At 41.2% G+C, this 11198-nt stretch overlaps 1 non-coding gene across 1 annotated transcript; it reads left to right on the plus strand.

The window, feature by feature from the left end:
* Positions 1–370: 370 nt before the first annotated feature.
* Positions 371–477, plus strand: LOC141054426 (U6 spliceosomal RNA). Its single transcript, XR_012221419.1, has one exon. It is a non-coding gene; the product is annotated as a U6 spliceosomal RNA (small nuclear RNA).
* Positions 478–11198: the final 10721 nt, after the last annotated feature.

Consider the following 11198-nt stretch of genomic DNA (forward strand, 5'->3'; position numbering starts at 1 on the left):
AGGGGAGGAGACGAGTGCGGGGGGAAGGAAGGGAGACCGGGCGATACTGCCCGGACACACCGCTGTCTGCGTCCTGCCCGGGGCACACCGACCAACGGCAGAGCAGCAACAAGCCTGGGCTGAGCGGCGGCGCTTAACAATGACGTCACAGAGGTTTGCATATTTCCCTCTCCCATGATCCATCACGGAAAGCTGAGAGATGAAGCGTATCAAAACATAACGTGAACTCCACGGAAATTGACACATACACAGTGTTACCGGCATCATGTATCAGTAACTCCGAGAGAAATCAGTTATCATAATTGTCGCCATAAGTTTTCATTGTATCAGTCGTTGGACTATATATACCGAGTGAGTCAGCAAGGCTATCGTGCTCGCTTCGGCAGCACATATACTAAAATTGGAACGATACAGAGAAGATTAGCATGGCCCCTGCGCAAGGATGACACGCAAATTCGTGAAGCGTTCCATATTTTATGTCTCCCCACATTAATATCATTGTGTTTCCATATTTTATGCCCCCCACAGTGATATCATTGTTTCTATATTATGTGTCCCCCCACAGTGATATCATTGTTTCCATATTATATGTCCCCCACAGTGAGATCATTGTTTCTATATTATCTGCCCCCCACAGTGATATCATTGTTTCCATACTATATGTCCCCCCCACAGTGATATCATTGTTTCCATACTATATGTCCCCCCCCACAGTAATATAATTGTTTCCATATTTTATGCCCCCCACAGTAATATAATTGTTTCCATATTTTATGCCCCCCACAGTAATATAATTGTTTCCATATATATCCCCCCCACAGTAATATAATTGTTTCCATATATATCCCCCCCACAGTGATATCATTGTGTTTCCATATTTTATGCCCCCCAGTGATATCATTATGTCCCCCCCACAGTGATATAATTGTTTCCTTATTATATGTCCCCCCCACAGTGATATCATTATGTTTCCATATTGTCTGCCCCCCACAGTGATATCATTGTTTCCATATTTTATGTCTCCCCACATTAATATCATTGTTTCCATATTATATGCCCCCCACAGTGATATCATTATGTTTCCATATTATATGTCCCCCCACAGTGATATCATGTTTCCATATTATATGTCCCCTCACAGTGATATCATTATGTTTCCATATTATATGTCCCCCCCACAGTGATATCATGTTTCCATATTATATGTCCCCCCCAGTAATATCATTTTGTTTCCATATTATATGTCCCCCCACAGTAATATCATTGTTTCCATATTGTCTCCCCCACAGTGATATCATTGTTTCCATATTATATGTCCCCCCCACAGTGATATCATTATGTTTCCATATTGTCTGCCCCCCACAGTGATATCATTGTTTCCATATTTTATGTCTCCCCTCTTTAATATCATTGTGTTTCCATATTTTATGCCCCCCACAGTGATATCATTGTTTCTATATTATATGTCCCCCCACAGTGAGATCATTGTTTCTATATTATATGTCCCCCCACAGTGATATCATTGTTTCCATATTATATGTCCCCCCCACAGTGATATCATTGTTTCCATATTATCTGCCCCCCCACAGTGATATCATTGTTTCTATATTATATGTCCCCCCACAGTGATATCATTGTTTCTATATTATATGTCCCCCCCACAGTGATATCATTGTTTCTATATTATATGTCCCCCCCCACAGTGATATCATTGTTTCTATATTATATGTCCCCCCCACAGTGATATCATTGTTTCTATATTATATGTCCCCCCACAGTGATATTGTTTCTATATTTTATGCCCCCCACAGTGATATCATTGTTTCTATATTATATGTCCCCCCACAGTGATATTGTTTCTATATTTTATGCCCCCCACAGTGATATCATTGTTTCTATATGTCCCCCCACAGTGATATCATTGTTTCCATATTATATGCCCCCCACAGTGATATCATTATGTTTCCATATTGTCTCCCCCAGAGTGATATCATTGTTTCCATATTATAGGCCCCCCACAGTGATATAATCTTTTCCATATTATATGTCCCCCCACTGTGATAACATTATGTTTCCATATTATATGTCCCCCCCCCACAGTGATATCATCATTTCCATATAAAGTGCCCTGCGAAAGTATTGAGCCCCCTGGAACTTTTCAACCTTTCCCCACATATCATGCTTCAAACATAAAGATACGAAATGTAAATTTTTGGTGAAGAATCAAGAACAAGTGGGACACAATTGTGAAGTTGAACTAAATTTATTGGTTATTTTAAATTTTTGTGGAAATTCAAAAACTGAAAAGTGGGGCATGCAATACTATTTGTCCCCTTTAACTTAACACTTTGTTGCGCCACTTTTTGCTGCGATTAGGCTGGTTTCACAGTAGCGTTTTTTTCGTGCGCATGGTTTTTTTGTAGTGTGCGCCTAGGCATGCCGGACGCAACCTGTTAGATGCTTGGTCCGTCCAACCTGTGTCAAAAAAACGCATGTGCACGGAATGCGCCAAAAAATCCCATTACAGTCTATGGGAACACAGGTGTGCGCATGGACATGAGCACGCCTGCGTTTAAAATCGCATGTGTTTTAAGAGTTAGCATGGCTAGAAACTGGTTAAAACGCATGCGCCTAAAAAAAGCAAACGCATGCAAAGCGCATGATGAGTTTTTTGCATGCGTTTCTATTGCGTACGTAGTGCTGCGCTAAAAAACGCTAATGTGAAACTAGCCTTACAGCTGCAAGTCGCTTGGAGTATGTCTCTATCAGTTTTGTACATGGAGAGACTGAAATTCTTGCCCATTCTTCCTTGGCAAACAGCTCGAGCTCAGTGAGGTTTGATGGAGATCGTTTGTGAACAGCAGTCTTCAGCTCTTTCCCCAGATTCTCGATTGGATTCAGGTCTGGACTTTGACTTGGCCATTCTAACACCTGAATACGTTTATTTGTGAACCATTCCACTGTAGATTTTGCTTTATGTTTGGGATCATTGCCTTGTTGGAAGACAAATCTCCGTCCCAATCTCAGGTCTTTTGCAGACTCCGACAGGTTTTCTCCAAGAATGGTCCTGTATTTGGCTCCATCCATCTTCCCATCAGTTTTAACCATCTTCCCTGTCCCTGCTGAAGAAAAGCAGCTCCAAACCATGATGCTGCCACCACCATGTTTGACAGTGGGGATGGTATGTTCAGGGTGATGAGCTGTGTTGCCTTTACACCAAACATATCGTTTGGCATTGTTGCCAAAAAGTTCGATTTTGGTTTCATCTGACCAGAGCACCTTCTTCCACATGTTTGGTGTGTCTCCCAGGTGGCTTGTTGCAACCTTTAAACAACACTTTTTATGGATATCTATGAGAAATGGCTTTCTTTTTACCACTCTTCCATAAAGGCCAGATTTGTGCAGTGTACGACTGATTGCTGTCCTATGGCCAGACTGTCCCACCTCAGCTGTAGATCTCTGCAGTTCATCCAGAGTGATCATGGGCCTCTTGGCTGCATCTCTGATCAGTCTTCTCCTTGTTTGATATGAAAGTTTAGAGAGACGGCCGGGTCTTGGTAGATTTGCAGTGGTATGATACTCCTTCCATTTCAATATGATCGCTTGCACAGTGCTCCTCGGGATGTTTAAAGTTTTGGAAATCATTTTGCATCCAAATCTGGCTCTAAACTTCTCCACAACAGTATCACGGACCTGCTTGTTGTGTTCCTTGGTCTTCATGATGCTCTCTGTGCATGAAACAGAACCCTGAGACTATCACAGAGCAGATGCATTTATACAGAGACTTGATTACACACAGGTGGATTATATTTATCATCATTAGTTATTTAGGACAACATTGGATCATTCAGAGATCCACAATGAACTTCTGAAGTGAGTTTGATGCACTGAAAGTAAAGGGGCCGAATAACCTTGCATGCCCCACTTTTCAGTTTTTGAGTTTCTACAAAAATTTAAAATAACCGATAAATTTCGTTCAGCTTCACAATTATGTCCCACTTGTTGTTGATTCTTCACCAAAAATTTACATTTGGTATCTTTATGTTTGAAGCATGATATGTGGGAAAAGGTTGAAAAGTTCCAGGGAGCCAAATACTTTTGCAAGGCACTGTTTGTCCCCCCCACAGTGATATCATTGTTTCCATATTTTATGCCCCCCCCCCGTGATATCATTATTATTCATACTTACAGTTAGGTCCATATATATTGGGACAGAGACAACATTTTTCTAATTTTGGTTCTAGACATTACCACAATGAATTTTAAACAAAACAAATCAGATGCAGTTGAAGTTCAGACTTTCAGCTTTCATTTGAGGGTATCCACATTAAAATTGGATGAAGGGTTTAGGAGTTTCAGCTCCTTAACATGTGCCACCCTGTTTTTAAAGGGACCAAAAGTAATTGGACAATTGACTCCAAGGCTATTTCATGGACAGGTGTGGGCAATCCCTTCGTTATGTCATTCTCAATTAAGCAGATAAAAGGCCTGGAGTTGATTTGAGGTGTGGTGCTTGCATTTGGAAGGTTTTGCTGTGAAGGAAACATGCGGTCAAAGGAGCTCTCCATGCAGGTGAAACAAGCCATCCTTAAGCTGCAAAAAGTTTAAAAAAAATCCGAGAAATTGCTACAACATTAGAAGTGGCAAAATCTACAGTTTGGTACATCCTGAGAAAGAAAGCACTGGTGAACTCATCAATGCAAAAAGACCTGGGAGCCCACAGAAGACAACAGTGGTGGATGATCGCAGAATAGTCTCCATGGTGAAGAGAAACCCCTTCACAACAGCCAACCAAGTGAACAACACTCTCCTGGAGGTAGGCGTATCAATATCCAAATCTACCATAAAGAGAAGACTGCATGAAAGTAAATACAGAGGGTTCACTGCACGGTGCAAGCCACTCATAAGCATCAAGAATCAAAAGGCTAGACTGGACTCTGCTAAAAAAAAAAATCTAAAAAAGCCAGCACAGTTCTGGAAGAACATTCAGATGAAACCAAGATCAACCTCTACCAGAATGATGGAAAGAGAAAAGTATGGCGAAGGCGTGGTACAGCTCATGATCCAAAGCATACCACATAATCTGTAAAACACGGCGGAGGCAGTGTGATGGCTTGGGCATGCATGGCTGCCAGTGGCACTGGGTCACTAGTGTTTATTGATGATGTGACACAGGACAGAAGCAGCCGAATGAATTCTGAGGTATTCAGAGTCATACTGTGTGCTCAGATCCAGGCAAATGCAGCCAAACTGATTGGTCATTGTTTCATACTACAGATGGACAATGACCCAAAACATAAAGCCAAAGCAACCCAGGAGTTTATTAAAGCAAAGAAGTGGAATATTCGTGAATGGCCAAGTCAGTCACCTGATCTCAACCCAATTGAGCATGCATTTCACTTGTTAAAGACTAAACTTCAGACAGAAAGGCCCACAAACAAAAAGCAACTGAAAACCACCGCAGTGAAGGCCTGGCAGAGCATCAAAAAGGAGGAAACACAGCGTCTGGTGATGTCCATGAGTTCAAGACTTCAGGCAGTCATTGCCAACAAAGGGTTTTCAACCAAGTACTAGAAATGAACATTTTATTTACAATTATTTAATCTGTCCAATTACTTTTGGTCCCTTTTAAAAACAGGGTGGCACAGGTTAAATGCCAGAATTAGATTTTTTTGGTCGCCGAGACATTGCATTAAAATGCAATAACGGGCGATCAAAAGATCGTTTCTGCACCAAAATGGAATAATTAAAAACGCCAGCTCAGCACGCAAAAAGAAAAAAAAAAAATCAGCCCCCACCCAACCAGAGATAACGAAAAATGGAGACGCTACGAGTCTCGGAAAATGGCGCAAAGTTTAGAATTTTTTTTCACCACTTAGATAAAAAAAGAACCTAGACATGTTTGGTGTCTATGAACTCGTAATGACCTGGAGAATCATAATGGCAGGTTAGTTTTAGCATTGTCTGACTCTAGCAAAAAAGTCAAGCAAAAATCAAGTGTGGGATTGCACTTTTTTTTGCAATTTCACCTCTCTTGGAATTTTATTACCGTTTTCTAGTACATGCTATGGTAAAACCAATGGCGTTGTTCAAAAGAATAACTCGTCCAGCAAAAAAATAAGCCCTACTGATGGAAAAATAAAAAAAAATATGGCTCTGGGAAGAAGGGGAGTGAAAAATGGAAACTCCAAACCAAAAAAAAGCTGCGGGGGTTAAGGGTCCATTTAAATCACTGCACCCATGGATGTCTGCACTTAAACAATATATAGGTGCAGAGTTCCTTACGTCTTACCACCTGGAGATGGCGACTGGATCTCTCCCCAGGTCCCTCCTAGGATGTTCCTGTATCCTTTTACCACTAGTTACCATCATATTCACTTGTATAGCTACTATTTCTTATTTCTCGTTGACTGAACAATGTTATTTACTTCTCTGATCTATTGTTACTGTTTTATACTATGAATATTATTGGAGGACACGCTTATAAATCTAATGGCAGTTTATCGTCCATACGTTTTTTGTACAATTGTTTTACTTTTTGCTACAAGTTTGCCATTTTTATTTATTATAGGACCCCATCTTTTTTCTGTATACTTCCTCCCCTTTAGTTCTGAAGGTCTGAATCAAGACCGAAAACGTTCAATGTTTTTTGATTGCAAATAAAAGTAACTTTACTTCACTATAATTCAATTGAAGTGCCGTTTTTTTGTCGACAATATCGGAAGAAAAGTCTCCCATAATCACAACTGTACCACCCTGGGCAACCGGCGAAATGTCAGTGGGTAATATTGTACTTGTAATCTAGCTCCATTTGTTTCCACATCCATCACATCTACAGATGTCTGTGGCTTGCGTAAGTAAAGGACAGGAATTATGGAAGTGAAAGAATCTGAATTACCTATTTAAGACCCCTTTACGCTGATGGGCAAACCAAATGTTCAAATTAATGTTCTTCGTGCGTGATCCCATCTTTTATACAGGAGGGAAAAATTGCCAGCTGCACAATTCATGTAAATGACCTGTTGAAAATAATATGGTGACTCACCGACCAGGATATTTATTGCGAGACTGCCTCCTGCCAACAAGCAATGTTTGACTTCCCGTATTGTTGAAAGCTGCTCAGGCAAGAAGTTTATCAATCCTTCATTTCCTATGTTCTCAGCTGTTCCACTTCCGGGCAATTCTACAAATCCAACTCTGACTGAGTAACAGTATATTGACCAGAGAAAAGCAAGGCCGCCTTTGTTTTACGCACACATCAAGTGGGGAAGGTTACCGGAACTTTCTCATTAAACACAAGAATTTTGGTGGGTCAACACCTGACCTGTTACTGTTAGCTGCAGCTGGCCTTGTGCGAGTGGCACTGTATCTTTACTAGGTTTTATTTTGTACATTTTAATCTCAAGTGCTAGGCTGTTAACCATTTTGCTGCACGAATTTGGTGGGTGTGCCTCAATGAGGTTGCTTGCCTCCCAACCTTGTACTTCAGTGCCTACTAATCTAAAATACACTAGTCTATTGGCTGGAAAACATGAGTCAATAGACACACTGGAATTTAATTGATGAAAGAAATCATACCAATCCTGAGCGATAATCTTATACTTTTCCTTCTGTCCTGTGGCGCTCTTAAAGGGATCCTGTCAGCCGGATTGTACACAGTAACCTACAGACAGTGTCAGGTCGGCGCCGTTATACTGATTACAATGATACCTGGTGATGAAATCCGTTTTGTGGTTGTTCTTTAATTTTTATTTTCAGTTTTCAAATCAATCATTCAAGTTCTTTCACCTAGTTTTCCAAATGCTAAGTGACTTCAAAACTAAATTTGATAGCGGAATAGAAGTGTGATGAATATCCAATAAATGCATCAGATACTGTCTACAGTGCAGTCCTCGCCATCTCATCTTTTCTCTTGAAGTGCACCGTTCTGTCCCCAGCTTCTCTCTTTGCAGGGGGGGCAGTGCATTCCTAAAGATTGCCAGTTAGGGGGGCTGTGGTCCTGCTCCTGGTCTGAACGGACTACTCTCACATGCATCTGCTAGCAGAGGTAGCATCGGAGAAGCACAAAAGCTGCTGGGATCCAGGTGGCTTAAGGGCAGATCGTGCAGGCTCCGAAGCCTGTGTTCGGCACGTGCTCCTTGCCTAGGCAACAGGCCATGCACAACACAGTAGTCAGTAACCTAGGCAACAAGCTTTAAAGTATAGAGTTAAAAAGTCCCTCAGTCCTTGAAATCTACTTGAAGAACAACAGTGTGGTGAAACTTCTTTAGCTATAGAAGTCAGAAGTAGGGAACAATAAGAAGAGCTGGAAGCATGAGGCTAGATCCACCCACCCATCTCTCCAACGGATGCGCCATAGATGGGTCATTAGGTGATGTTTCATATAAAATGTTGTGCAACAGAATGTGGAAGTCCAATAAAGCCCCTTTTTCTACTGGAAACTCTTAATTGCCATGATATACTCTATATGGCATAGATCTCTAGCCTCTGAAAAAGCAGAGCAATACCTTGAGCCTGTGGACAACAGAAATAACTAGGACCTCGAGGTCCTATACCTGAGCAGTTGGGAGTCATAGCTCGAGCTGAAGGCCACACTCGCACCAGGCCACTAGGCATGCAGAAAAGCCATTGTGTGTGACACTAGCAGCATTTTAGGTGTGATTTCATGAAAGCTCATCCATACATGCAGAGAAAATCTACAATGTAAATTGATTGTCAAGGGTAAAATCTGCAGCAGAAAAATTGATGGTGTGGAAACCGCACAATGATGAAACCTGTAGAATTTTTTGTTTTTTTCATTGCAGACAGGAATGTGCCATTCCTCTAACCAGCTGTCTCTAACCTCAATGGCCACACAACGTGAGGAAGGAGACAGTCTTCGAAACGCGTTGGAAGGTATTCCGGTCCCTGCTGCAATCAGTAGCTAACGGAGGCGGCGGTGTCACATGCTGCCTGACGTCATGCAGGTCCTGGACGGCTGGGCAGACTACCTAATGCCGGGAACACGAGAGACTCACAGCGGCTGCGATTATTTGGAGGTACACTGACAAGTGGCTGTCACTGGCCGGGACAGCTCTTGTATAAGACTTTTGGATAACACGGTGTGTTTTACAGTGAAGATTCTATTATATTATATATCAGAAGGAGGAATCCTGCTGCATCAGCTTCACAGGTACATTTTAACCATTTAGCCTCTGACATGGTGATTTGAGATTATGCTGCATGTATGCATGGGATCATAACCAACCCTTTTTTAATTAACGTCTCTTGGACGCAACACAAGTTGTTTTTTATCTGAACTTTTGTGGGACAAATTGGCAGTTTCTATGGAACTTTAACCTCTTTCGTAATTATTGTATATGTGGTCACACCCCATTATATCTATGAGTGTTTTATGCGCATGCTTTTTTTATGCTGTAATTGATTTATCTTTTTGACATTTGGGGTGACAAAAGTCTAGCGTTTGCTGCTAAAACTCTCTTGCACATAAGCGCCACTGTATTCATTTCGTGATTCAAAAATGGAAAAGGATTTTATCATGTGTCAGACAAAAAGGTCATTCATTGTATCGCATGTCCATGTAAAAATAAAAAAGAAAAAGTACATTGGATGTACTAAAAGATCATTAACAAAATGTAGAGGGGAGCACATTCGGAATACTATAAAAAAGTTTGATGGACACCCCCTGGCTAAATACTATGCAGACAAACATAAGGGCACCACTTCAGGTACTAAAACATGAGGAATTCAAGTAATGAAAGATTGCCGAAGAGGGGAATTCATTAAAAAAAGTCACGCACAGAGAGTCAATGAATATTCCAACTTAATACTCTAAAACCGAATGGCCTCAACAGTGAGGTAGAGAGAACTGCATCTCAATAAACTGATATGCATGGTTATGTTGCTAATTAACAAAATATTATATAAAAGAGATGGCTCCTCCTAGCGTGAGCCATCTCTGAGGAAGAAAGCTGGCCGCTTTTGAAATGCGTTCGATCGGACCTTTGTGACGTCACGCAGGACCACCAGATCTTACCGTAGCAGAGACACGTTCACCTTTGCTCAGCTGGATGTGCACTTCAACCGGCAGCAAACTTTTCAAGAGCGCACCACCGGCCAGGGCAGCGTTTAGAATACTAGCAACTAACATACAGGTCAAAAACCCAAACGAAAAATAGGACGAAGGAGCAGTAGATAGAATTTTATTATTGCAAAATTTAATTATAATATTTTAACATTTTTTTTTTTTTATTTATACATAATATAGCAATGTAAAAACAAGGGAATCAGCGACAACTAGATGTCACACAAACTAGGTCGATACAAATATTAGTAGTGTCTGTATGTGTAAAATCTAACCCTAGCAGTAATACAAAAATTCACAGTCCGCTATATGTATGGTGAACCACCAGTATGAAATTACAAATAGGGGATATATATATATATATATCTATGTATATAATGTATGGTCACAAAAAGACCTTCATGAAGTAAATATATATTCACACACACAGGTAAAACAGCAAATATCGCTCAACAAATAAATAATATACAATATAAAGTGCAATAGTGCAGTATATGTGGACCAAACAACGGACCTACAAAGAATGTATAAAGAGATATGTATGGAATGGCACACTCCAGCCAGGTTGGTCCTTGATGCTATAAGCTCTGTATTGCTCTATACACTCACTGGCCACTTTATTAGGTACACCTGTCCAACTGTGTGTTAAGACTTAATTTCTAATCAGCCAATCACATGGCGGCAACTCAGTGCATTTAGGCATGTAGACATGGTCAAGACAATCTCCTGCAGTTCAAACCGAGCATCAGTATGGGGAAGAAAGGTGATTTGAGTGCCTTTGAACGTGGCATGATTGTTGGTGCCAGAAGGGCTGGTCTGAGAATTTCAGAAACTGCTGATCTACTGGGATTTTCACGCACAACCATCTCTAGGGTTTACAGAGAATGGTCCGAAAAAGAAAAAAAATCCAGTGAGCGGCAGTTCTGTGGCCGGAAATGCCATGTTGATGCCAGAGGTCAGAGGAGAATGGGCAGACTGGTTCGAGCTGATAGAAAGGCAACAGTGACTCAAATTGCCACCCGTTACAACCAAGGTAGGCAGAAGAGCATCTCTGAACGCACAGTGCGTCGAACTTTGAGGCAGATGGGCTACAGCAGCAGAAGACCACACTGGG

This window comes from Dendrobates tinctorius, unplaced genomic scaffold (genome assembly GCF_039654945.1).
Source record: "Dendrobates tinctorius isolate UK_male_01 unplaced genomic scaffold, ASM3965494v1 ptg000011l, whole genome shotgun sequence".
Taxonomy (NCBI): Eukaryota; Metazoa; Chordata; class Amphibia; order Anura; family Dendrobatidae; genus Dendrobates; species Dendrobates tinctorius.